At 46.0% G+C, this 26,598-nt stretch overlaps 12 non-coding genes across 12 annotated transcripts; all 12 read right to left on the reverse strand.

The window, feature by feature from the left end:
* Positions 1 to 1,318: 1,318 nt before the first annotated feature.
* LOC130309713 (U2 spliceosomal RNA) lies at positions 1,319 to 1,509 on the reverse strand. Its single transcript, XR_008858352.1, has one exon. It is a non-coding gene; the product is annotated as a U2 spliceosomal RNA (small nuclear RNA).
* A 2,085-nt stretch (positions 1,510 to 3,594) lies between these two features.
* Positions 3,595 to 3,785, reverse strand: LOC130309714 (U2 spliceosomal RNA). Its single transcript, XR_008858353.1, has one exon. It is a non-coding gene; the product is annotated as a U2 spliceosomal RNA (small nuclear RNA).
* A 2,091-nt stretch (positions 3,786 to 5,876) lies between these two features.
* Positions 5,877 to 6,067, reverse strand: LOC130309715 (U2 spliceosomal RNA). Its single transcript, XR_008858354.1, has one exon. It is a non-coding gene; the product is annotated as a U2 spliceosomal RNA (small nuclear RNA).
* A 2,086-nt stretch (positions 6,068 to 8,153) lies between these two features.
* LOC130309716 (U2 spliceosomal RNA) lies at positions 8,154 to 8,344 on the reverse strand. The gene has a single exon (XR_008858356.1). It is a non-coding gene; the product is annotated as a U2 spliceosomal RNA (small nuclear RNA).
* A 2,078-nt stretch (positions 8,345 to 10,422) lies between these two features.
* LOC130309717 (U2 spliceosomal RNA) lies at positions 10,423 to 10,613 on the reverse strand. Its single transcript, XR_008858357.1, has one exon. It is a non-coding gene; the product is annotated as a U2 spliceosomal RNA (small nuclear RNA).
* Positions 10,614 to 12,729: 2,116 nt separating this feature from the next.
* Positions 12,730 to 12,920, reverse strand: LOC130309718 (U2 spliceosomal RNA). Its single transcript, XR_008858358.1, has one exon. It is a non-coding gene; the product is annotated as a U2 spliceosomal RNA (small nuclear RNA).
* Positions 12,921 to 14,992: 2,072 nt separating this feature from the next.
* Positions 14,993 to 15,183, reverse strand: LOC130309741 (U2 spliceosomal RNA). The gene has a single exon (XR_008858380.1). It is a non-coding gene; the product is annotated as a U2 spliceosomal RNA (small nuclear RNA).
* Positions 15,184 to 17,273: 2,090 nt separating this feature from the next.
* LOC130309719 (U2 spliceosomal RNA) lies at positions 17,274 to 17,464 on the reverse strand. The gene has a single exon (XR_008858359.1). It is a non-coding gene; the product is annotated as a U2 spliceosomal RNA (small nuclear RNA).
* A 2,090-nt stretch (positions 17,465 to 19,554) lies between these two features.
* On the reverse strand, positions 19,555 to 19,745 carry LOC130309721 (U2 spliceosomal RNA). Its single transcript, XR_008858361.1, has one exon. It is a non-coding gene; the product is annotated as a U2 spliceosomal RNA (small nuclear RNA).
* Positions 19,746 to 21,832: 2,087 nt separating this feature from the next.
* Positions 21,833 to 22,023, reverse strand: LOC130309708 (U2 spliceosomal RNA). Its single transcript, XR_008858348.1, has one exon. It is a non-coding gene; the product is annotated as a U2 spliceosomal RNA (small nuclear RNA).
* A 2,082-nt stretch (positions 22,024 to 24,105) lies between these two features.
* On the reverse strand, positions 24,106 to 24,296 carry LOC130309722 (U2 spliceosomal RNA). The gene has a single exon (XR_008858362.1). It is a non-coding gene; the product is annotated as a U2 spliceosomal RNA (small nuclear RNA).
* A 2,091-nt stretch (positions 24,297 to 26,387) lies between these two features.
* LOC130309723 (U2 spliceosomal RNA) lies at positions 26,388 to 26,578 on the reverse strand. Its single transcript, XR_008858363.1, has one exon. It is a non-coding gene; the product is annotated as a U2 spliceosomal RNA (small nuclear RNA).
* Positions 26,579 to 26,598: the final 20 nt, after the last annotated feature.

Consider the following 26,598-nt stretch of genomic DNA (forward strand, 5'->3'; position numbering starts at 1 on the left):
ATCACAGCACAGTGCTAAGGCTCCTGGGCCTGGACACAGCAGCGGCTGCAATATCTCAACGGAGAATACGTTTATATATATGTGTGTGTGTGCGCGTATATATATATATATATATATATATATATATATATTTCTCCGCCGAAATCACTTTTAAACCCATTTCCACCTTTTTTTCCCTTCTCTTCCTCTTACTTTTTTTTCACGTTTTTTTACGTTTTTCTCCTTTTCGCCTCTTTTCTGGGCGTATTATTCTTCTTTTTCTTCTTTTTTTTCGTCTAATGCATACCCCATCAGTGCAGCAATGCTTATTCAATACCGCCAGCAGATGGAGACACTGGGGGATAATTTTCTAAGGATTTATACTGATTTTTCCTGTCTGAATTTGTCGCACAGAAAGTTGCAGGCCAAATATGTGTGACATTTCTGCGACTTTAGCTTCTAGAGCATTTTTACAACATTATACATAGGTGCTGAATACATAAAAAGCGACTGTTCAGCGACAGACAAGTCGCATCGGCTGAAAGTAGGCCAGAATGTCAGTCCATGTTGGAGCAGGTTTAGATACAGTCTAAAGTATAGATCTCAAAGTCTGTGCACAGAATTTAGCAAGGGCCTCGCACCTTCTGATGCATCAGGTAGGTGCACAATAGCATAGCCTAACCCTCTGTACTTTGGTCTATATTGATGCGGGACATAGACAGCCAGCTGATGACCAATCCATTAGTGCAATGGATGGCTGGAAGCATTTGTCTTTGCCTTTGCAATACCACAGAAGCAATGCATGGTCAATGTACAGCAATGACACACCTGTGTGAACAGCCAGGAGACCCCCCCCCCCCCCCCCCCATGTTATGTTACATAGTTACATAGTTAGTACGGTCGAAAAAAGACATATGTCCATCAAGTTCAACCAGGGAATTAAGGGGTAGGGGTGTGGCGCGATATTGGGGAAGGGATGAGATTTTATATTTCTTCATAAGCATTAATCTTATTTTGTCAATTAGGAACATTCAGCACCCACCCGCTATCAAGGCAGCTGCCTATCATGTCATGCCCTACCTGCACAGGTGTGCTGGCTACTCAAATGATCCAATTAAGGAGGCCATTTAGTCAGCAGCAGCAGAAGTCCTGTGCCTGGACGCTCCAACAGCGGCCAGACACAAGCAGAAGCAGCAGAAGCAGCAGCAGCAGCACCACCTTTTGTTTTTTGGCTGCAGCAGCAGCAGCAGCAGCAGCAAGGCCCACAGGGCTGGCTAGCTGGCTAGCCAGCAAGCAGGTAGCAATGAAAGTAGGAATCTTTCTTTTTAACCCTGTAAGGGGGTGGTGCACTGTACCCGAAGATACTGCCATATCGGGTCAATGCATAGGGCGACGGAAGCAAGCTTCGAAATCGGCCCCCGTTCTCAAAAATCCATTTAATATATGGTCCCCAGATAGGGGACGTATCAGATATTAAACTGATAAGAACAGATACTACACTTGATCTTAGCCAAAAGGCCGAGAAGCGATAACCGTGAAAGGGGCGGGCCCAACAAGGTCCCCTTCATGGGCACTATCACTGCTTGCTGTCAGGGAGGCTGCCAGACAATTTTCCATGCACACTCTGGGCTGGGGGGCAGTCAACCACCAGTACACACAGCAGAACCTAAACCCATACCATTATTGCTAAGCAGCAAGACAGGGGCCCATTGCACTCCCACGGGGCCTTTTTAAATGCAATCCATAACCCGGATTTGCCAGGAACCCTTCTTACTCCTCCTACTTGCATGTGACACTGGGCTTAGGATCTGCATAGGAAACACACACACAAGCACACACCTACCTTTGTTGCCTGCAGATGCCTCCTTGGCTGTCCCCAAACGGTATCAAACCAACACCCACGGGAAGCTGTAAGCATAGAGGACATGCCTGCACCCCATTGGACTTACCTGTGTGGGTTAAATCCGGGTTATTTGACAACCTATGGCGGTGATGGTTCTGCTCAGGCAGAGCAGTGCTGATGCTCCTCATAAAGCTGTCGCTGCTGTGAAGGTTCTAGGTGACATCACAAATCCCTATGGTTACATACACAACAAAGCTGGGTTGTTGTTGTTTACACTCTGCAAGGCCTGTGGAAGTGAGTGACATCATAGCACTGTAGTTCTGAGGGTTCTAGATGGATGCAACAATCTCCTGTTGCTTCTATGAAGGCCATAATAGACGACATCACCAAACAGCTCCATAGTCACATACACAGCAAAGGAGAGATGTTGTTTACACCTAGTGATGTCAGTGGTATTGAGTGACATCACAGCACAGTGCTAAGGCTCCTGGGCCTGGACACAGCAGCGGCTGCAATATCTCAACGGAGAATACGTTTATATATATGTGTGTGTGTGCGCGTATATATATATATATATATATATATATATATATATATATATATATTTCTCCGCCGAAATCACTTTTAAACCCATTTCCACCTTTTTTTCCCTTCTCTTCCTCTTACTTTTTTTTCACGTTTTTTTACGTTTTTCTCCTTTTCGCCTCTTTTCTGGGCGTATTATTCTTCTTTTTCTTCTTTTTTTTCGTCTAATGCATACCCCATCAGTGCAGCAATGCTTATTCAATACCGCCAGCAGATGGAGACACTGGGGGATAATTTTCTAAGGATTTATACTGATTTTTCCTGTCTGAATTTGTCGCACAGAAAGTTGCAGGCCAAATATGTGTGACATTTCTGCGACTTTAGCTTCTAGAGCATTTTTACAACATTATACATAGGTGCTGAATATATAAAAAGCGACTGTTCAGCGACAGACAAGTCGCATCGGCTGAAAGTAGGCCAGAATGTCAGTCCATGTTGGAGCAGGTTTAGATACAGTCTAAAGTATAGATCTCAAAGTCTGTGCACAGAATTTAGCAAGGGCCTCGCACCTTCTGATGCATCAGGTAGGTGCACAATAGCATAGCCTAACCCTCTGTACTTTGGTCTATATTGATGCGGGACATAGACAGCCATCTGATGACCAATCCATTAGTGCAATGGATGGCTGGAAGCATTTGTCTTTGCCTTTGCAATACCACAGAAGCAATGCATGGTCAATGTACAGCAATGACACACCTGTGTGAACAGCCAGGAGACCCCCCCCCCCCCCATGTTATGTTACATAGTTACATAGTTAGTACGGTCGAAAAAAGACATATGTCCATCAAGTTCAACCAGGGAATTAAGGGGTAGGGGTGTGGCGCGATATTGGGGAAGGGATGAGATTTTATATTTCTTCATAAGCATTAATCTTATTTTGTCAATTAGGAACATTCAGCACCCACCCGCTATCAAGGCAGCTGCCTATCATGTCATGCCCTACCTGCACAGGTGTGCTGGCTACTCAAATGATCCAATTAAGGAGGCCATTTAGTCAGCAGCAGCAGAAGTCCTGTGCCTGGACGCTCCAACAGCGGCCAGACACAAGCAGAAGCAGCAGAAGCAGCAGCAGCAGCACCACCTTTTGTTTTTTGGCTGCAGCAGCAAGGCCCACAGGGCTGGCTAGCTGGCTAGCCAGCAAGCAGGTAGCAATGAAAGTAGGAATCTTTCTTTTTAACCCTGTAAGGGGGTGGTGCACTGTACCCGAAGATACTGCCATATCGGGTCAATGCATAGGGCGACGGAAGCAAGCTTCGAAATCGGCCCCCGTTCTCAAAAATCCATTTAATATATGGTCCCCAGATAGGGGACGTATCAGATATTAAACTGATAAGAACAGATACTACACTTGATCTTAGCCAAAAGGCCGAGAAGCGATAACCGTGAAAGGGGCGGGCCCAACAAGGTCCCCTTCATGGGCACTATCACTGCTTGCTGTCAGGGAGGCTGCCAGACAATTTTCCATGCACACTCTGGGCTGGGGGGCAGTCAACCACCAGTACACACAGCAGAACCTAAACCCATACCATTATTGCTAAGCAGCAAGACAGGGGCCCATTGCACTCCCACGGGGCCTTTTTAAATGCAATCCATAACCCGGATTTGCCAGGAACCCTTCTTACTCCTCCTACTTGCATGTGACACTGGGCTTAGGATCTGCATAGGAAACACACACACAAGCACACACCTACCTTTGTTGCCTGCAGATGCCTCCTTGGCTGTCCCCAAACGGTATCAAACCAACACCCACGGGAAGCTGTAAGCATAGAGGACATGCCTGCACCCCATTGGACTTACCTGTGTGGGTTAAATCCGGGTTATTTGACAACCTATGGCGGTGATGGTTCTGCTCAGGCAGAGCAGTGCTGATGCTCCTCATAAAGCTGTCGCTGCTGTGAAGGTTCTAGGTGACATCACAAATCCCTATGGTTACATACACAACAAAGCTGGGTTGTTGTTGTTTACACTCTGCAAGGCCTGTGGAAGTGAGTGACATCATAGCACTGTAGTTCTGAGGGTTCTAGATGGATGCAACAATCTCCTGTTGCTTCTATGAAGGCCATAATAGACGACATCACCAAACAGCTCCATAGTCACATACACAGCAAAGGAGAGATGTTGTTTACACCTAGTGATGTCAGTGGTATTGAGTGACATCACAGCACAGTGCTAAGGCTCCTGGGCCTGGACACAGCAGCGGCTGCAATATCTCAACGGAGAATACGTTTATATATATGTGTGTGTGTGCGCGTATATATATATATATATATATATATATATATATATATATATATATTTCTCCGCCGAAATCACTTTTAAACCCATTTCCACCTTTTTTTCCCTTCTCTTCCTCTTACTTTTTTTTCACGTTTTTTTACGTTTTTCTCCTTTTCGCCTCTTTTCTGGGCGTATTATTCTTCTTTTTCTTCTTTTTTTTCGTCTAATGCATACCCCATCAGTGCAGCAATGCTTATTCAATACCGCCAGCAGATGGAGACACTGGGGGATAATTTTCTAAGGATTTATACTGATTTTTCCTGTCTGAATTTGTCGCACAGAAAGTTGCAGGCCAAATATGTGTGACATTTCTGCGACTTTAGCTTCTAGAGCATTTTTACAACATTATACATAGGTGCTGAATACATAAAAAGCGACTGTTCAGCGACAGACAAGTCGCATCGGCTGAAAGTAGGCCAGAATGTCAGTCCATGTTGGAGCAGGTTTAGATACAGTCTAAAGTATAGATCTCAAAGTCTGTGCACAGAATTTAGCAAGGGCCTCGCACCTTCTGATGCATCAGGTAGGTGCACAATAGCATAGCCTAACCCTCTGTACTTTGGTCTATATTGATGCGGGACATAGACAGCCAGCTGATGACCAATCCATTAGTGCAATGGATGGCTGGAAGCATTTGTCTTTGCCTTTGCAATACCACAGAAGCAATGCATGGTCAATGTACAGCAATGACACACCTGTGTGAACAGCCAGGAGACCCCCCCCCCCCCCCCCCCCATGTTATGTTACATAGTTACATAGTTAGTACGGTCGAAAAAAGACATATGTCCATCAAGTTCAACCAGGGAATTAAGGGGTAGGGGTGTGGCGCGATATTGGGGAAGGGATGAGATTTTATATTTCTTCATAAGCATTAATCTTATTTTGTCAATTAGGAACATTCAGCACCCACCCGCTATCAAGGCAGCTGCCTATCATGTCATGCCCTACCTGCACAGGTGTGCTGGCTACTCAAATGATCCAATTAAGGAGGCCATTTAGTCAGCAGCAGCAGAAGTCCTGTGCCTGGACGCTCCAACAGCGGCCAGACACAAGCAGAAGCAGCAGAAGCAGCAGCAGCAGCACCACCTTTTGTTTTTTGGCTGCAGCAGCAAGGCCCACAGGGCTGGCTAGCTGGCTAGCCAGCAAGCAGGTAGCAATGAAAGTAGGAATCTTTCTTTTTAACCCTGTAAGGGGGTGGTGCACTGTACCCGAAGATACTGCCATATCGGGTCAATGCATAGGGCGACGGAAGCAAGCTTCGAAATCGGCCCCCGTTCTCAAAAATCCATTTAATATATGGTCCCCAGATAGGGGACGTATCAGATATTAAACTGATAAGAACAGATACTACACTTGATCTTAGCCAAAAGGCCGAGAAGCGATAACCGTGAAAGGGGCGGGCCCAACAAGGTCCCCTTCATGGGCACTATCACTGCTTGCTGTCAGGGAGGCTGCCAGACAATTTTCCATGCACACTCTGGGCTGGGGGGCAGTCAACCACCAGTACACACAGCAGAACCTAAACCCATACCATTATTGCTAAGCAGCAAGACAGGGGCCCATCACTCCCACGGGGCCTTTTTAAATGCAATCCATAACCCGGATTTGCCAGGAACCCTTCTTACTCCTCCTACTTGCATGTGACACTGGGCTTAGGATCTGCATAGGAAACACACACACAAGCACACACCTACCTTTGTTGCCTGCAGATGCCTCCTTGGCTGTCCCCAAACGGTATCAAACCAACACCCACGGGAAGCTGTAAGCATAGAGGACATGCCTGCACCCCATTGGACTTACCTGTGTGGGTTAAATCCGGGTTATTTGACAACCTATGGCGGTGATGGTTCTGCTCAGGCAGAGCAGTGCTGATGCTCCTCATAAAGCTGTCGCTGCTGTGAAGGTTCTAGGTGACATCACAAATCCCTATGGTTACATACACAACAAAGCTGGGTTGTTGTTGTTTACACTCTGCAAGGCCTGTGGAAGTGAGTGACATCATAGCACTGTAGTTCTGAGGGTTCTAGATGGATGCAACAATCTCCTGTTGCTTCTATGAAGGCCATAATAGACGACATCACCAAACAGCTCCATAGTCACATACACAGCAAAGGAGAGATGTTGTTTACACCTAGTGATGTCAGTGGTATTGAGTGACATCACAGCACAGTGCTAAGGCTCCTGGGCCTGGACACAGCAGCGGCTGCAATATCTCAACGGAGAATACGTTTATATATATGTGTGTGTGTGCGCGTATATATATATATATATATATATATATATATATATATATATATATATTTCTCCGCCGAAATCACTTTTAAACCCATTTCCACCTTTTTTTCCCTTCTCTTCCTCTTACTTTTTTTTCACGTTTTTTTACGTTTTTCTCCTTTTCGCCTCTTTTCTGGGCGTATTATTCTTCTTTTTCTTCTTTTTTTTCGTCTAATGCATACCCCATCAGTGCAGCAATGCTTATTCAATACCGCCAGCAGATGGAGACACTGGGGGATAATTTTCTAAGGATTTATACTGATTTTTCCTGTCTGAATTTGTCGCACAGAAAGTTGCAGGCCAAATATGTGTGACATTTCTGCGACTTTAGCTTCTAGAGCATTTTTACAACATTATACATAGGTGCTGAATACATAAAAAGCGACTGTTCAGCGACAGACAAGTCGCATCGGCTGAAAGTAGGCCAGAATGTCAGTCCATGTTGGAGCAGGTTTAGATACAGTCTAAAGTATAGATCTCAAAGTCTGTGCACAGAATTTAGCAAGGGCCTCGCACCTTCTGATGCATCAGGTAGGTGCACAATAGCATAGCCTAACCCTCTGTACTTTGGTCTATATTGATGCGGGACATAGACAGCCAGCTGATGACCAATCCATTAGTGCAATGGATGGCTGGAAGCATTTGTCTTTGCCTTTGCAATACCACAGAAGCAATGCATGGTCAATGTACAGCAATGACACACCTGTGTGAACAGCCAGGAGACCCCCCCCCCCCCCCATGTTATGTTACATAGTTACATAGTTAGTACGGTCGAAAAAAGACATATGTCCATCAAGTTCAACCAGGGAATTAAGGGGTAGGGGTGTGGCGCGATATTGGGGAAGGGATGAGATTTTATATTTCTTCATAAGCATTAATCTTATTTTGTCAATTAGGAACATTCAGCACCCACCCGCTATCAAGGCAGCTGCCTATCATGTCATGCCCTACCTGCACAGGTGTGCTGGCTACTCAAATGATCCAATTAAGGAGGCCATTTAGTCAGCAGCAGCAGAAGTCCTGTGCCTGGACGCTCCAACAGCGGCCAGACACAAGCAGAAGCAGCAGAAGCAGCAGCAGCAGCACCACCTTTTGTTTTTTGGCTGCAGCAGCAAGGCCCACAGGGCTGGCTAGCTGGCTAGCCAGCAAGCAGGTAGCAATGAAAGTAGGAATCTTTCTTTTTAACCCTGTAAGGGGGTGGTGCACTGTACCCGAAGATACTGCCATATCGGGTCAATGCATAGGGCGACGGAAGCAAGCTTCGAAATCGGCCCCCGTTCTCAAAAATCCATTTAATATATGGTCCCCAGATAGGGGACGTATCAGATATTAAACTGATAAGAACAGATACTACACTTGATCTTAGCCAAAAGGCCGAGAAGCGATAACCGTGAAAGGGGCGGGCCCAACAAGGTCCCCTTCATGGGCACTATCACTGCTTGCTGTCAGGGAGGCTGCCAGACAATTTTCCATGCACACTCTGGGCTGGGGGGCAGTCAACCACCAGTACACACAGCAGAACCTAAACCCATACCATTATTGCTAAGCAGCAAGACAGGGGCCCATTGCACTCCCACGGGGCCTTTTTAAATGCAATCCATAACCCGGATTTGCCAGGAACCCTTCTTACTCCTCCTACTTGCATGTGACACTGGGCTTAGGATCTGCATAGGAAACACACACACAAGCACACACCTACCTTTGTTGCCTGCAGATGCCTCCTTGGCTGTCCCCAAACGGTATCAAACCAACACCCACGGGAAGCTGTAAGCATAGAGGACATGCCTGCACCCCATTGGACTTACCTGTGTGGGTTAAATCCGGGTTATTTGACAACCTATGGCGGTGATGGTTCTGCTCAGGCAGAGCAGTGCTGATGCTCCTCATAAAGCTGTCGCTGCTGTGAAGGTTCTAGGTGACATCACAAATCCCTATGGTTACATACACAACAAAGCTGGGTTGTTGTTGTTTACACTCTGCAAGGCCTGTGGAAGTGAGTGACATCATAGCACTGTAGTTCTGAGGGTTCTAGATGGATGCAACAATCTCCTGTTGCTTCTATGAAGGCCATAATAGACGACATCACCAAACAGCTCCATAGTCACATACACAGCAAAGGAGAGATGTTGTTTACACCTAGTGATGTCAGTGGTATTGAGTGACATCACAGCACAGTGCTAAGGCTCCTGGGCCTGGACACAGCAGCGGCTGCAATATCTCAACGGAGAATACGTTTATATATATGTGTGTGTGTGCGCGTATATATATATATATATATATATATATATATATATATTTCTCCGCCGAAATCACTTTTAAACCCATTTCCACCTTTTTTTCCCTTCTCTTCCTCTTACTTTTTTTTCACGTTTTTTTACGTTTTTCTCCTTTTCGCCTCTTTTCTGGGCGTATTATTCTTCTTTTTCTTCTTTTTTTTCGTCTAATGCATACCCCATCAGTGCAGCAATGCTTATTCAATACCGCCAGCAGATGGAGACACTGGGGGATAATTTTCTAAGGATTTATACTGATTTTTCCTGTCTGAATTTGTCGCACAGAAAGTTGCAGGCCAAATATGTGTGACATTTCTGTGACTTTAGCTTCTAGAGCATTTTTACAACATTATACATAGGTGCTGAATACATAAAAAGCGACTGTTCAGCGACAGACAAGTCGCATCGGCTGAAAGTAGGCCAGAATGTCAGTCCATGTTGGAGCAGGTTTAGATACAGTCTAAAGTATAGATCTCAAAGTCTGTGCACAGAATTTAGCAAGGGCCTCGCACCTTCTGATGCATCAGGTAGGTGCACAATAGCATAGCCTAACCCTCTGTACTTTGGTCTATATTGATGCGGGACATAGACAGCCAGCTGATGACCAATCCATTAGTGCAATGGATGGCTGGAAGCATTTGTCTTTGCCTTTGCAATACCACAGAAGCAATGCATGGTCAATGTACAGCAATGACACACCTGTGTGAACAGCCAGGAGACACCCCCCCCCCCCCATGTTATGTTACATAGTTACATAGTTAGTACGGTCGAAAAAAGACATATGTCCATCAAGTTCAACCAGGGAATTAAGGGGTAGAGGTGTGGCGCGATATTGGGGAAGGGATGAGATTTTATATTTCTTCATAAGCATTAATCTTATTTTGTCAATTAGGAACATTCAGCACCCACCCGCTATCAAGGCAGCTGCCTATCATGTCATGCCCTACCTGCACAGGTGTGCTGGCTACTCAAATGATCCAATTAAGGAGGCCATTTAGTCAGCAGCAGCAGAAGTCCTGTGCCTGGACGCTCCAACAGCGGCCAGACACAAGCAGAAGCAGCAGAAGCAGCAGCAGCAGCACCACCTTTTGTTTTTTGGCTGCAGCAGCAAGGCCCACAGGGCTGGCTAGCTGGCTAGCCAGCAAGCAGGTAGCAATGAAAGTAGGAATCTTTCTTTTTAACCCTGTAAGGGGGTGGTGCACTGTACCCGAAGATACTGCCATATCGGGTCAATGCATAGGGCGACGGAAGCAAGCTTCGAAATCGGCCCCCGTTCTCAAAAATCCATTTAATATATGGTCCCCAGATAGGGGACGTATCAGATATTAAACTGATAAGAACAGATACTACACTTGATCTTAGCCAAAAGGCCGAGAAGCGATAACCGTGAAAGGGGCGGGCCCAACAAGGTCCCCTTCATGGGCACTATCACTGCTTGCTGTCAGGGAGGCTGCCAGACAATTTTCCATGCACACTCTGGGCTGGGGGGCAGTCAACCACCAGTACACACAGCAGAACCTAAACCCATACCATTATTGCTAAGCAGCAAGACAGGGGCCCATTGCACTCCCACGGGGCCTTTTTAAATGCAATCCATAACCCGGATTTGCCAGGAACCCTTCTTACTCCTCCTACTTGCATGTGACACTGGGCTTAGGATCTGCATAGGAAACACACACACAAGCACACACCTACCTTTGTTGCCTGCAGATGCCTCCTTGGCTGTCCCCAAACGGTATCAAACCAACACCCACGGGAAGCTGTAAGCATAGAGGACATGCCTGCACCCCATTGGACTTACCTGTGTGGGTTAAATCCGGGTTATTTGACAACCTATGGCGGTGATGGTTCTGCTCAGGCAGAGCAGTGCTGATGCTCCTCATAAAGCTGTCGCTGCTGTGAAGGTTCTAGGTGACATCACAAATCCCTATGGTTACATACACAACAAAGCTGGGTTGTTGTTGTTTACACTCTGCAAGGCCTGTGGAAGTGAGTGACATCATAGCACTGTAGTTCTGAGGGTTCTAGATGGATGCAACAATCTCCTGTTGCTTCTATGAAGGCCATAATAGACGACATCACCAAACAGCTCCATAGTCACATACACAGCAAAGGAGAGATGTTGTTTACACCTAGTGATGTCAGTGGTATTGAGTGACATCACAGCACAGTGCTAAGGCTCCTGGGCCTGGACACAGCAGCGGCTGCAATATCTCAACGGAGAATACGTTTATATATATGTGTGTGTGTGCGCGTATATATATATATATATATATATATATATATATATACATATATATATATATATATATATATATATATATATTTCTCCGCCGAAATCACTTTTAAACCCATTTCCACCTTTTTTTCCCTTCTCTTCCTCTTACTTTTTTTTCACGTTTTTTTACGTTTTTCTCCTTTTCGCCTCTTTTCTGGGCGTATTATTCTTCTTTTTCTTCTTTTTTTTCGTCTAATGCATACCCCATCAGTGCAGCAATGCTTATTCAATACCGCCAGCAGATGGAGACACTGGGGGATAATTTTCTAAGGATTTATACTGATTTTTCCTGTCTGAATTTGTCGCACAGAAAGTTGCAGGCCAAATATGTGTGACATTTCTGCGACTTTAGCTTCTAGAGCATTTTTACAACATTATACATAGGTGCTGAATACATAAAAAGCGACTGTTCAGCGACAGACAAGTCGCATCGGCTGAAAGTAGGCCAGAATGTCAGTCCATGTTGGAGCAGGTTTAGATACAGTCTAAAGTATAGATCTCAAAGTCTGTGCACAGAATTTAGCAAGGGCCTCGCACCTTCTGATGCATCAGGTAGGTGCACAATAGCATAGCCTAACCCTCTGTACTTTGGTCTATATTGATGCGGGACATAGACAGCCAGCTGATGACCAATCCATTAGTGCAATGGATGGCTGGAAGCATTTGTCTTTGCCTTTGCAATACCAGAAGCAATGCATGGTCAATGTACAGCAATGACACACCTGTGTGAACAGCCAGGAGACCCCCCCCCCCCCCCCCCCCCATGTTATGTTACATAGTTACATAGTTAGTACGGTCGAAAAAAGACATATGTCCATCAAGTTCAACCAGGGAATTAAGGGGTAGGGGTGTGGCGCGATATTGGGGAAGGGATGAGATTTTATATTTCTTCATAAGCATTAATCTTATTTTGTCAATTAGGAACATTCAGCACCCACCCGCTATCAAGGCAGCTGCCTATCATGTCATGCCCTACCTGCACAGGTGTGCTGGCTACTCAAATGATCCAATTAAGGAGGCCATTTAGTCAGCAGCAGCAGAAGTCCTGTGCCTGGACGCTCCAACAGCGGCCAGACACAAGCAGAAGCAGCAGAAGCAGCAGCAGCAGCACCACCTTTTGTTTTTTGGCTGCAGCAGCAAGGCCCACAGGGCTGGCTAGCTGGCTAGCCAGCAAGCAGGTAGCAATGAAAGTAGGAATCTTTCTTTTTAACCCTGTAAGGGGGTGGTGCACTGTACCCGAAGATACTGCCATATCGGGTCAATGCATAGGGCGACGGAAGCAAGCTTCGAAATCGGCCCCCGTTCTCAAAAATCCATTTAATATATGGTCCCCAGATAGGGGACGTATCAGATATTAAACTGATAAGAACAGATACTACACTTGATCTTAGCCAAAAGGCCGAGAAGCGATAACCGTGAAAGGGGCGGGCCCAACAAGGTCCCCTTCATGGGCACTATCACTGCTTGCTGTCAGGGAGGCTGCCAGACAATTTTCCATGCACACTCTGGGCTGGGGGGCAGTCAACCACCAGTACACACAGCAGAACCTAAACCCATACCATTATTGCTAAGCAGCAAGACAGGGGCCCATTGCACTCCCACGGGGCCTTTTTAAATGCAATCCATAACCCGGATTTGCCAGGAACCCTTCTTACTCCTCCTACTTGCATGTGACACTGGGCTTAGGATCTGCATAGGAAACACACACACAAGCACACACCTACCTTTGTTGCCTGCAGATGCCTCCTTGGCTGTCCCCAAACGGTATCAAACCAACACCCACGGGAAGCTGTAAGCATAGAGGACATGCCTGCACCCCATTGGACTTACCTGTGTGGGTTAAATCCGGGTTATTTGACAACCTATGGCGGTGATGGTTCTGCTCAGGCAGAGCAGTGCTGATGCTCCTCATAAAGCTGTCGCTGCTGTGAAGGTTCTAGGTGACATCACAAATCCCTATGGTTACATACACAACAAAGCTGGGTTGTTGTTGTTTACACTCTGCAAGGCCTGTGGAAGTGAGTGACATCATAGCACTGTAGTTCTGAGGGTTCTAGATGGATGCAACAATCTCCTGTTGCTTCTATGAAGGCCATAATAGACGACATCACCAAACAGCTCCATAGTCACATACACAGCAAAGGAGAGATGTTGTTTACACCTAGTGATGTCAGTGGTATTGAGTGACATCACAGCACAGTGCTAAGGCTCCTGGGCCTGGACACAGCAGCGGCTGCAATATCTCAACGGAGAATACGTTTATATATATGTGTGTGTGTGCGCGTATATATATATATATATATATATATATATTTCTCCGCCGAAATCACTTTTAAACCCATTTCCACCTTTTTTTCCCTTCTCTTCCTCTTACTTTTTTTTCACGTTTTTTTACGTTTTTCTCCTTTTCGCCTCTTTTCTGGGCGTATTATTCTTCTTTTTCTTCTTTTTTTTCGTCTAATGCATACCCCATCAGTGCAGCAATGCTTATTCAATACCGCCAGCAGATGGAGACACTGGGGGATAATTTTCTAAGGATTTATACTGATTTTTCCTGTCTGAATTTGTCGCACAGAAAGTTGCAGGCCAAATATGTGTGACATTTCTGCGACTTTAGCTTCTAGAGCATTTTTACAACATTATACATAGGTGCTGAATACATAAAAAGCGACTGTTCAGCGACAGACAAGTCGCATCGGCTGAAAGTAGGCCAGAATGTCAGTCCATGTTGGAGCAGGTTTAGATACAGTCTAAAGTATAGATCTCAAAGTCTGTGCACAGAATTTAGCAAGGGCCTCGCACCTTCTGATGCATCAGGTAGGTGCACAATAGCATAGCCTAACCCTCTGTACTTTGGTCTATATTGATGCGGGACATAGACAGCCAGCTGATGACCAATCCATTAGTGCAATGGATGGCTGGAAGCATTTGTCTTTGCCTTTGCAATACCACAGAAGCAATGCATGGTCAATGTACAGCAATGACACACCTGTGTGAACAGCCAGGAGACCCCCCCCCCCCCCCCCATGTTATGTTACATAGTTACATAGTTAGTACGGTCGAAAAAAGACATATGTCCATCAAGTTCAACCAGGGAATTAAGGGGTAGGGGTGTGGCGCGATATTGGGGAAGGGATGAGATTTTATATTTCTTCATAAGCATTAATCTTATTTTGTCAATTAGGAACATTCAGCACCCACCCGCTATCAAGGCAGCTGCCTATCATGTCATGCCCTACCTGCACAGGTGTGCTGGCTACTCAAATGATCCAATTAAGGAGGCCATTTAGTCAGCAGCAGCAGAAGTCCTGTGCCTGGACGCTCCAACAGCGGCCAGACACAAGCAGAAGCAGCAGAAGCAGCAGCAGCAGCACCACCTTTTGTTTTTTGGCTGCAGCAGCAAGGCCCACAGGGCTGGCTAGCTGGCTAGCCAGCAAGCAGGTAGCAATGAAAGTAGGAATCTTTCTTTTTAACCCTGTAAGGGGGTGGTGCACTGTACCCGAAGATACTGCCATATCGGGTCAATGCATAGGGCGACGGAAGCAAGCTTCGAAATCGGCCCCCGTTCTCAAAAATCCATTTAATACATGGTCCCCAGATAGGGGACGTATCAGATATTAAACTGATAAGAACAGATACTACACTTGATCTTAGCCAAAAGGCCGAGAAGCGATAACCGTGAAAGGGGCGGGCCCAACAAGGTCCCCTTCATGGGCACTATCACTGCTTGCTGTCAGGGAGGCTGCCAGACAATTTTCCATGCACACTCTGGGCTGGGGGGCAGTCAACCACCAGTACACACAGCAGAACCTAAACCCATACCATTATTGCTAAGCAGCAAGACAGGGGCCCATTGCACTCCCACGGGGCCTTTTTAAATGCAATCCATAACCCGGATTTGCCAGGAACCCTTCTTACTCCTCCTACTTGCATGTGACACTGGGCTTAGGATCTGCATAGGAAACACACACACAAGCACACACCTACCTTTGTTGCCTGCAGATGCCTCCTTGGCTGTCCCCAAACGGTATCAAACCAACACCCACGGGAAGCTGTAAGCATAGAGGACATGCCTGCACCCCATTGGACTTACCTGTGTGGGTTAAATCCGGGTTATTTGACAACCTATGGCGGTGATGGTTCTGCTCAGGCAGAGCAGTGCTGATGCTCCTCATAAAGCTGTCGCTGCTGTGAAGGTTCTAGGTGACATCACAAATCCCTATGGTTACATACACAACAAAGCTGGGTTGTTGTTGTTTACACTCTGCAAGGCCTGTGGAAGTGAGTGACATCATAGCACTGTAGTTCTGAGGGTTCTAGATGGATGCAACAATCTCCTGTTGCTTCTATGAAGGCCATAATAGACGACATCACCAAACAGCTCCATAGTCACATACACAGCAAAGGAGAGATGTTGTTTACACCTAGTGATGTCAGTGGTATTGAGTGACATCACAGCACAGTGCTAAGGCTCCTGGGCCTGGACACAGCAGCGGCTGCAATATCTCAACGGAGAATACGTTTATATATATGTGTGTGTGTGCGCGTATATATATATATATATATATATATATATATATATATATATATATATTCTCCGCCGAAATCACTTTTAAACCCATTTCCACCTTTTTTTCCCTTCTCTTCCTCTTACTTTTTTTTCACGTTTTTTTACGTTTTTCTCCTTTTCGCCTCTTTTCTGGGCGTATTATTCTTCTTTTTCTTCTTTTTTTTCGTCTAATGCATACCCCATCAGTGCAGCAATGCTTATTCAATACCGCCAGCAGATGGAGACACTGGGGGATAATTTTCTAAGGATTTATACTGATTTTTCCTGTCTGAATTTGTCGCACAGAAAGTTGCAGGCCAAATATGTGTGACATTTCTGCGACTTTAGCTTCTAGAGCATTTTTACAACATTATACATAGGTGCTGAATACATAAAAAGCGACTGTTCAGCGACAGACAAGTCGCATCGGCTGAAAGTAGGCCAGAATGTCAGTCCATGTTGGAGCAGGTTTAGATACAGTCTAAAGTATAGATCTCAAAGTCTGTGCACAGAATTTAGCAAGGGCCTCGCACCTTCTGATGCATCAGGTAGGTGCACAATAGCATAGCCTAACCCTCTGTACTTTGGTCTATATTGATGCGGGACATAGACAGCCAGCTGATGACCAATCCATTAGTGCAATGGATGGCTGGAAGCATTTGTCTTTGCCTTTGCAATACCACAGAAGCAATGCATGGTCAATGTACAGCAATGACACACCTGTGTGAACAGCCAGGAGACCCCCCCCCCCCCCCCCCATGTTATGTTACATAGTTACATAGTTAGTACGGTCGAAAAAAGACATATGTCCATCAAGTTCAACCAGGGAATTAAGGGGTAGGGGTGTGGCGCGATATTGGGGAAGGGATGAGATTTTATATTTCTTCATAAGCATTAATCTTATTTTGTCAATTAGGAACATTCAGCACCCACCCGCTATCAAGGCAGCTGCCTATCATGTCATGCCCTACCTGCACAGGTGTGCTGGCTACTCAAATGATCCAATTAAGGAGGCCATTTAGTCAGCAGCAGCAGAAGTCCTGTGCCTGGACGCTCCAACAGCGGCCAGACACAAGCAGAAGCAACAGAAGCAGCAGCAGCAGCACCACCTTTTGTTTTTTGGCTGCAGCAGCAAGGCCCACAGGGCTGGCTAGCTGGCTAGCCAGCAAGCAGGTAGCAATGAAAGTAGGAATCTTTCTTTTTAACCCTGTAAGGGGGTGGTGCACTGTACCCGAAGATACTGCCATATCGGGTCAATGCATAGGGCGACGGAAGCAAGCTTCGAAATCGGCCCCCGTTCTCAAAAATCCATTTAATATATGGTCCCCAGATAGGGGACGTATCAGATATTAAACTGATAAGAACAGATACTACACTTGATCTTAGCCAAAAGGCCGAGAAGCGATAACCGTGAAAGGGGCGGGCCCAACAAGGTCCCCTTCATGGGCACTATCACTGCTTGCTGTCAGGGAGGCTGCCAGACAATTTTCCATGCACACTCTGGGCTGGGGGGCAGTCAACCACCAGTACACACAGCAGAACCTAAACCCATACCATTATTGCTAAGCAGCAAGACAGGGGCCCATTGCACTCCCACGGGGCCTTTTTAAATGCAATCCATAACCCGGATTTGCCAGGAACCCTTCTTACTCCTCCTACTTGCATGTGACACTGGGCTTAGGATCTGCATAGGAAACACACACACAAGCACACACCTACCTTTGTTGCCTGCAGATGCCTCCTTGGCTGTCCCCAAACGGTATCAAACCAACACCCACGGGAAGCTGTAAGCATAGAGGACATGCCTGCACCCCATTGGACTTACCTGTGTGGGTTAAATCCGGGTTATTTGACAACCTATGGCGGTGATGGTTCTGCTCAGGCAGAGCAGTGCTGATGCTCCTCATAAAGCTGTCGCTGCTGTGAAGGTTCTAGGTGACATCACAAATCCCTATGGTTACATACACAACAAAGCTGGGTTGTTGTTGTTTACACTCTGCAAGGCCTGTGGAAGTGAGTGACATCATAGCACTGTAGTTCTGAGGGTTCTAGATGGATGCAACAATCTCCTGTTGCTTCTATGAAGGCCATAATAGACGACATCACCAAACAGCTCCATAGTCACATACACAGCAAAGGAGAGATGTTGTTTACACCTAGTGATGTCAGTGGTATTGAGTGACATCACAGCACAGTGCTAAGGCTCCTGGGCCTGGACACAGCAGCGGCTGCAATATCTCAACGGAGAATACGTTTATATATATGTGTGTGTGTGCGCGTATATATATATATATATATATATATATATATATATATATATATATATATTCTCCGCCGAAATCACTTTTAAACCCATTTCCACCTTTTTTTCCCTTCTCTTCCTCTTACTTTTTTTTCACGTTTTTTTACGTTTTTCTCCTTTTCGCCTCTTTTCTGGGCGTATTATTCTTCTTTTTCTTCTTTTTTTTCGTCTAATGCATACCCCATCAGTGCAGCAATGCTTATTCAATACCGCCAGCAGATGGAGACACTGGGGGATAATTTTCTAAGGATTTATACTGATTTTTCCTGTCTGAATTTGTCGCACAGAAAGTTGCAGGCCAAATATGTGTGACATTTCTGCGACTTTAGCTTCTAGAGCATTTTTACAACATTATACATAGGTGCTGAATACATAAAAAGCGACTGTTCAGCGACAGACAAGTCGCATCGGCTGAAAGTAGGCCAGAATGTCAGTCCATGTTGGAGCAGGTTTAGATACAGTCTAAAGTATAGATCTCAAAGTCTGTGCACAGAATTTAGCAAGGGCCTCGCACCTTCTGATGCATCAGGTAGGTGCACAATAGCATAGCCTAACCCTCTGTACTTTGGTCTATATTGATGCGGGACATAGACAGCCAGCTGATGACCAATCCATTAGTGCAATGGATGGCTGGAAGCATTTGTCTTTGCCTTTGCAATACCACAGAAGCAATGCATGGTCAATGTACAGCAATGACACACCTGTGTGAACAGCCAGGAGACCCCCCCCCCCCCCCCATGTTATGTTACATAGTTACATAGTTAGTACGGTCGAAAAAAGACATATGTCCATCAAGTTCAACCAGGGAATTAAGGGGTAGGGGTGTGGCGCGATATTGGGGAAGGGATGAGATTTTATATTTCTTCATAAGCATTAATCTTATTTTGTCAATTAGGAACATTCAGCACCCACCCGCTATCAAGGCAGCTGCCTATCATGTCATGCCCTACCTGCACAGGTGTGCTGGCTACTCAAATGATCCAATTAAGGAGGCCATTTAGTCAGCAGCAGCAGAAGTCCTGTGCCTGGACGCTCCAACAGCGGCCAGACACAAGCAGAAGCAGCAGAAGCAGCAGCAGCAGCACCACCTTTTGTTTTTTGGCTGCAGCAGCAAGGCCCACAGGGCTGGCTAGCTGGCTAGCCAGCAAGCAGGTAGCAATGAAAGTAGGAATCTTTCTTTTTAACCCTGTAAGGGGGTGGTGCACTGTACCCGAAGATACTGCCATATCGGGTCAATGCATAGGGCGACGGAAGCAAGCTTCGAAATCGGCCCCCGTTCTCAAAAATCCATTTAATATATGGTCCCCAGATAGGGGACGTATCAGATATTAAACTGATAAGAACAGATACTACACTTGATCTTAGCCAAAAGGCCGAGAAGCGATAACCGTGAAAGGGGCGGGCCCAACAAGGTCCCCTTCATGGGCACTATCACTGCTTGCTGTCAGGGAGGCTGCCAGACAATTTTCCATGCACACTCTGGGCTGGGGGGCAGTCAACCACCAGTACACACAGCAGAACCTAAACCCATACCATTATTGCTAAGCAGCAAGACAGGGGCCCATTGCACTCCCACGGGGCCTTTTTAAATGCAATCCATAACCCGGATTTGCCAGGAACCCTTCTTACTCCTCCTACTTGCATGTGACACTGGGCTTAGGATCTGCATAGGAAACACACACACAAGCACACACCTACCTTTGTTGCCTGCAGATGCCTCCTTGGCTGTCCCCAAACGGTATCAAACCAACACCCACGGGAAGCTGTAAGCATAGAGGACATGCCTGCACCCCATTGGACTTACCTGTGTGGGTTAAATCCGGGTTATTTGACAACCTATGGCGGTGATGGTTCTGCTCAGGCAGAGCAGTGCTGATGCTCCTCATAAAGCTGTCGCTGCTGTGAAGGTTCTAGGTGACATCACAAATCCCTATGGTTACATACACAACAAAGCTGGGTTGTTGTTGTTTACACTCTGCAAGGCCTGTGGAAGTGAGTGACATCATAGCACTGTAGTTCTGAGGGTTCTAGATGGATGCAACAATCTCCTGTTGCTTCTATGAAGGCCATAATAGACGACATCACCAAACAGCTCCATAGTCACATACACAGCAAAGGAGAGATGTTGTTTACACCTAGTGATGTCAGTGGTATTGAGTGACATCACAGCACAGTGCTAAGGCTCCTGGGCCTGGACACAGCAGCGGCTGCAATATCTCAACGGAGAATACGTTTATATATATGTGTGTGTGTGCGCGTATATATATATATATATATATATATATATATATATATATATATATTTCTCCGCCGAAATCACTTTTAAACCCATTTCCACCTTTTTTTCCCTTCTCTTCCTCTTACTTTTTTTTCACGTTTTTTTACGTTTTTCTCCTTTTCGCCTCTTTTCTGGGCGTATTATTCTTCTTTTTCTTCTTTTTTTTCGTCTAATGCATACCCCATCAGTGCAGCAATGCTTATTCAATACCGCCAGCAGATGGAGACACTGGGGGATAATTTTCTAAGGATTTATACTGATTTTTCCTGTCTGAATTTGTCGCACAGAAAGTTGCAGGCCAAATATGTGTGACATTTCTGCGACTTTAGCTTCTAGAGCATTTTTACAACATTATACATAGGTGCTGAATACATAAAAAGCGACTGTTCAGCGACAGACAAGTCGCATCGGCTGAAAGTAGGCCAGAATGTCAGTCCATGTTGGAGCAGGTTTAGATACAGTCTAAAGTATAGATCTCAAAGTCTGTGCACAGAATTTAGCAAGGGCCTCGCACCTTCTGATGCATCAGGTAGGTGCACAATAGCATAGCCTAACCCTCTGTACTTTGGTCTATATTGATGCGGGACATAGACAGCCAGCTGATGACCAATCCATTAGTGCAATGGATGGCTGGAAGCATTTGTCTTTGCCTTTGCAATACCACAGAAGCAATGCATGGTCAATGTACAGCAATGACACACCTGTGTGAACAGCCAGGAGACCCCCCCCCCCCCCCCATGTTATGTTACATAGTTACATAGTTAGTACGGTCGAAAAAAGACATATGTCCATCAAGTTCAACCAGGGAATTAAGGGGTAGGGGTGTGGCGCGATATTGGGGAAGGGATGAGATTTTATATTTCTTCATAAGCATTAATCTTATTTTGTCAATTAGGAACATTCAGCACCCACCCGCTATCAAGGCAGCTGCCTATCATGTCATGCCCTACCTGCACAGGTGTGCTGGCTACTCAAATGATCCAATTAAGGAGGCCATTTAGTCAGCAGCAGCAGAAGTCCTGTGCCTGGACGCTCCAACAGCGGCCAGACACAAGCAGAAGCAGCAGAAGCAGCAGCAGCAGCACCACCTTTTGTTTTTTGGCTGCAGCAGCAAGGCCCACAGGGCTGGCTAGCTGGCTAGCCAGCAAGCAGGTAGCAATGAAAGTAGGAATCTTTCTTTTTAACCCTGTAAGGGGGTGGTGCACTGTACCCGAAGATACTGCCATATCGGGTCAATGCATAGGGCGACGGAAGCAAGCTTCGAAATCGGCCCCTGTTCTCAAAAATCCATTTAATATATGGTCCCCAGATAGGGGACGTATCAGATATTAAACTGATAAGAACAGATACTACACTTGATCTTAGCCAAAAGGCCGAGAAGCGATAACCGTGAAAGGGGCGGGCCCAACAAGGTCCCCTTCATGGGCACTATCACTGCTTGCTGTCAGGGAGGCTGCCAGACAATTTTCCATGCACACTCTGGGCTGGGGGGCAGTCAACCACCAGTACACACAGCAGAACCTAAACCCATACCATTATTGCTAAGCAGCAAGACAGGGGCCCATTGCACTCCCACGGGGCCTTTTTAAATGCAATCCATAACCCGGATTTGCCAGGAACCCTTCTTACTCCTCCTACTTGCATGTGACACTGGGCTTAGGATCTGCATAGGAAACACACACACAAGCACACACCTACCTTTGTTGCCTGCAGATGCCTCCTTGGCTGTCCCCAAACGGTATCAAACCAACACCCACGGGAAGCTGTAAGCATAGAGGACATGCCTGCACCCCATTGGACTTACCTGTGTGGGTTAAATCCGGGTTATTTGACAACCTATGGCGGTGATGGTTCTGCTCAGGCAGAGCAGTGCTGATGCTCCTCATAAAGCTGTCGCTGCTGTGAAGGTTCTAGGTGACATCACAAATCCCTATGGTTACATACACAACAAAGCTGGGTTGTTGTTGTTTACACTCTGCAAGGCCTGTGGAAGTGAGTGACATCATAGCACTGTAGTTCTGAGGGTTCTAGATGGATGCAACAATCTCCTGTTGCTTCTATGAAGGCCATAATAGACGACATCACCAAACAGCTCCATAGTCACATACACAGCAAAGGAGAGATGTTGTTTACACCTAGTGATGTCAGTGGTATTGAGTGACATCACAGCACAGTGCTAAGGCTCCTGGGCCTGGACACAGCAGCGGCTGCAATATCTCAACGGAGAATACGTTTATATATATGTGTGTGTGTGCGCGTATATATATATATATATATATATATATATATATATATATTTCTCCGCCGAAATCACTTTTAAACCCATTTCCACCTTTTTTTCCCTTCTCTTCCTCTTACTTTTTTTTCACGTTTTTTTACGTTTTTCTCCTTTTCGCCTCTTTTCTGGGCGTATTATTCTTCTTTTTCTTCTTTTTTTTCGTCTAATGCATACCCCATCAGTGCAGCAATGCTTATTCAATACCGCCAGCAGATGGAGACACTGGGGGATAATTTTCTAAGGATTTATACTGATTTTTCCTGTCTGAATTTGTCGCACAGAAAGTTGCAGGCCAAATATGTGTGACATTTCTGTGACTTTAGCTTCTAGAGCATTTTTACAACATTATACATAGGTGCTGAATACATAAAAAGCGACTGTTCAGCGACAGACAAGTCGCATCGGCTGAAAGTAGGCCAGAATGTCAGTCCATGTTGGAGCAGGTTTAGATACAGTCTAAAGTATAGATCTCAAAGTCTGTGCACAGAATTTAGCAAGGGCCTCGCACCTTCTGATGCATCAGGTAGGTGCACAATAGCATAGCCTAACCCTCTGTACTTTGGTCTATATTGATGCGGGACATAGACAGCCAGCTGATGACCAATCCATTAGTGCAATGGATGGCTGGAAGCATTTGTCTTTGCCTTTGCAATACCACAGAAGCAATGCATGGTCAATGTACAGCAATGACACACCTGTGTGAACAGCCAGGAGACACCCCCCCCCCCCCCCATGTTATGTTACATAGTTACATAGTTAGTACGGTCGAAAAAAGACATATGTCCATCAAGTTCAACCAGGGAATTAAGGGGTAGGGGTGTGGCGCGATATTGGGGAAGGGATGAGATTTTATATTTCTTCATAAGCATTAATCTTATTTTGTCAATTAGGAACATTCAGCACCCACCCGCTATCAAGGCAGCTGCCTATCATGTCATGCCCTACCTGCACAGGTGTGCTGGCTACTCAAATGATCCAATTAAGGAGGCCATTTAGTCAGCAGCAGCAGAAGTCCTGTGCCTGGACGCTCCAACAGCGGCCAGACACAAGCAGAAGCAGCAGAAGCAGCAGCAGCAGCACCACCTTTTGTTTTTTGGCTGCAGCAGCAAGGCCCACAGGGCTGGCTAGCTGGCTAGCCAGCAAGCAGGTAGCAATGAAAGTAGGAATCTTTCTTTTTAACCCTGTAAGGGGGTGGTGCACTGTACCCGAAGATACTGCCATATCGGGTCAATGCATAGGGCGACGGAAGCAAGCTTCGAAATCGGCCCCCGTTCTCAAAAATCCATTTAATATATGGTCCCCAGATAGGGGACGTATCAGATATTAAACTGATAAGAACAGATACTACACTTGATCTTAGCCAAAAGGCCGAGAAGCGATAACCGTGAAAGGGGCGGGCCCAACAAGGTCCCCTTCATGGGCACTATCACTGCTTGCTGTCAGGGAGGCTGCCAGACAATTTTCCATGCACACTCTGGGCTGGGGGGCAGTCAACCACCAGTACACACAGCAGAACCTAAACCCATACCATTATTGCTAAGCAGCAAGACAGGGGCCCATTGCACTCCCACGGGGCCTTTTTAAATGCAATCCATAACCCGGATTTGCCAGGAACCCTTCTTACTCCTCCTACTTGCATGTGACACTGGGCTTAGGATCTGCATAGGAAACACACACACAAGCACACACCTACCTTTGTTGCCTGCAGATGCCTCCTTGGCTGTCCCCAAACGGTATCAAACCAACACCCACGGGAAGCTGTAAGCATAGAGGACATGCCTGCACCCCATTGGACTTACCTGTGTGGGTTAAATCCGGGTTATTTGACAACCTATGGCGGTGATGGTTCTGCTCAGGCAGAGCAGTGCTGATGCTCCTCATAAAGCTGTCGCTGCTGTGAAGGTTCTAGGTGACATCACAAATCCCTATGGTTACATACACAACAAAGCTGGGTTGTTGTTGTTTACACTCTGCAAGGCCTGTGGAAGTGAGTGACATCATAGCACTGTAGTTCTGAGGGTTCTAGATGGATGCAACAATCTCCTGTTGCTTCTATGAAGGCCATAATAGACGACATCACCAAACAGCTCCATAGTCACATACACAGCAAAGGAGAGATGTTGTTTACACCTAGTGATGTCAGTGGTATTGAGTGACATCACAGCACAGTGCTAAGGCTCCTGGGCCTGGACACAGCAGCGGCTGCAATATCTCAACGGAGAATACGTTTATATATATGTGTGTGTGTGCGCGTATATATATATATATATATATATATATATATATATATATATATATATATTTCTCCGCCGAAATCACTTTTAAACCCATTTCCACCTTTTTTTCCCTTCTCTTCCTCTTACTTTTTTTTCACGTTTTTTTACGTTTTTCTCCTTTTCGCCTCTTTTCTGGGCGTATTATTCTTCTTTTTCTTCTTTTTTTTCGTCTAATGCATACCCCATCAGTGCAGCAATGCTTATTCAATACCGCCAGCAGATGGAGACACTGGGGGATAATTTTCTAAGGATTTATACTGATTTTTCCTGTCTGAATTTGTCGCACAGAAAGTTGCAGGCCAAATATGTGTGACATTTCTGCGACTTTAGCTTCTAGAGCATTTTTACAACATTATACATAGGTGCTGAATACATAAAAAGCGACTGTTCAGCGACAGACAAGTCGCATCGGCTGAAAGTAGGCCAGAATGTCAGTCCATGTTGGAGCAGGTTTAGATACAGTCTAAAGTATAGATCTCAAAGTCTGTGCACAGAATTTAGCAAGGGCCTCGCACCTTCTGATGCATCAGGTAGGTGCACAATAGCATAGCCTAACCCTCTGTACTTTGGTCTATATTGATGCGGGACATAGACAGCCAGCTGATGACCAATCCATTAGTGCAATGGATGGCTGGAAGCATTTGTCTTTGCCTTTGCAATACCACAGAAGCAATGCATGGTCAATGTACAGCAATGACACACCTGTGTGAACAGCCAGGAGACCCCCCCCCCCCCCCCATGTTATGTTACATAGTTACATAGTTAGTACGGTCGAAAAAAGACATATGTCCATCAAGTTCAACCAGGGAATTAAGGGGTAGGGGTGTGGCGCGATATTGGGGAAGGGATGAGATTTTATATTTCTTCATAAGCATTAATCTTATTTTGTCAATTAGGAACATTCAGCACCCACCCGCTATCAAGGCAGCTGCCTATCATGTCATGCCCTACCTGCACAGGTGTGCTGGCTACTCAAATGATCCAATTAAGGAGGCCATTTAGTCAGCAGCAGCAGAAGTCCTGTGCCTGGACGCTCCAACAGCGGCCAGACACAAGCAGAAGCAGCAGAAGCAGCAGCAGCAGCACCACCTTTTGTTTTTTGGCTGCAGCAGCAAGGCCCACAGGGCTGGCTAGCTGGCTAGCCAGCAAGCAGGTAGCAATGAAAGTAGGAATCTTTCTTTTTAACCCTGTAAGGGGGTGGTGCACTGTACCCGAAGATACTGCCATATCGGGTCAATGCATAGGGCGACGGAAGCAAGCTTCGAAATCGGCCCCCGTTCTCAAAAATCCATTTAATATATGGTCCCCAGATAGGGGACGTATCAGATATTAAACTGATAAGAACAGATACTACACTTGATCTTAGCCAAAAGGCCGAGAAGCGATAACCGTGAAAGGGGCGGGCC

This window comes from Hyla sarda, unplaced genomic scaffold, assembly GCF_029499605.1.
Source record: "Hyla sarda isolate aHylSar1 unplaced genomic scaffold, aHylSar1.hap1 scaffold_1533, whole genome shotgun sequence".
Taxonomy (NCBI): Eukaryota; Metazoa; Chordata; class Amphibia; order Anura; family Hylidae; genus Hyla; species Hyla sarda.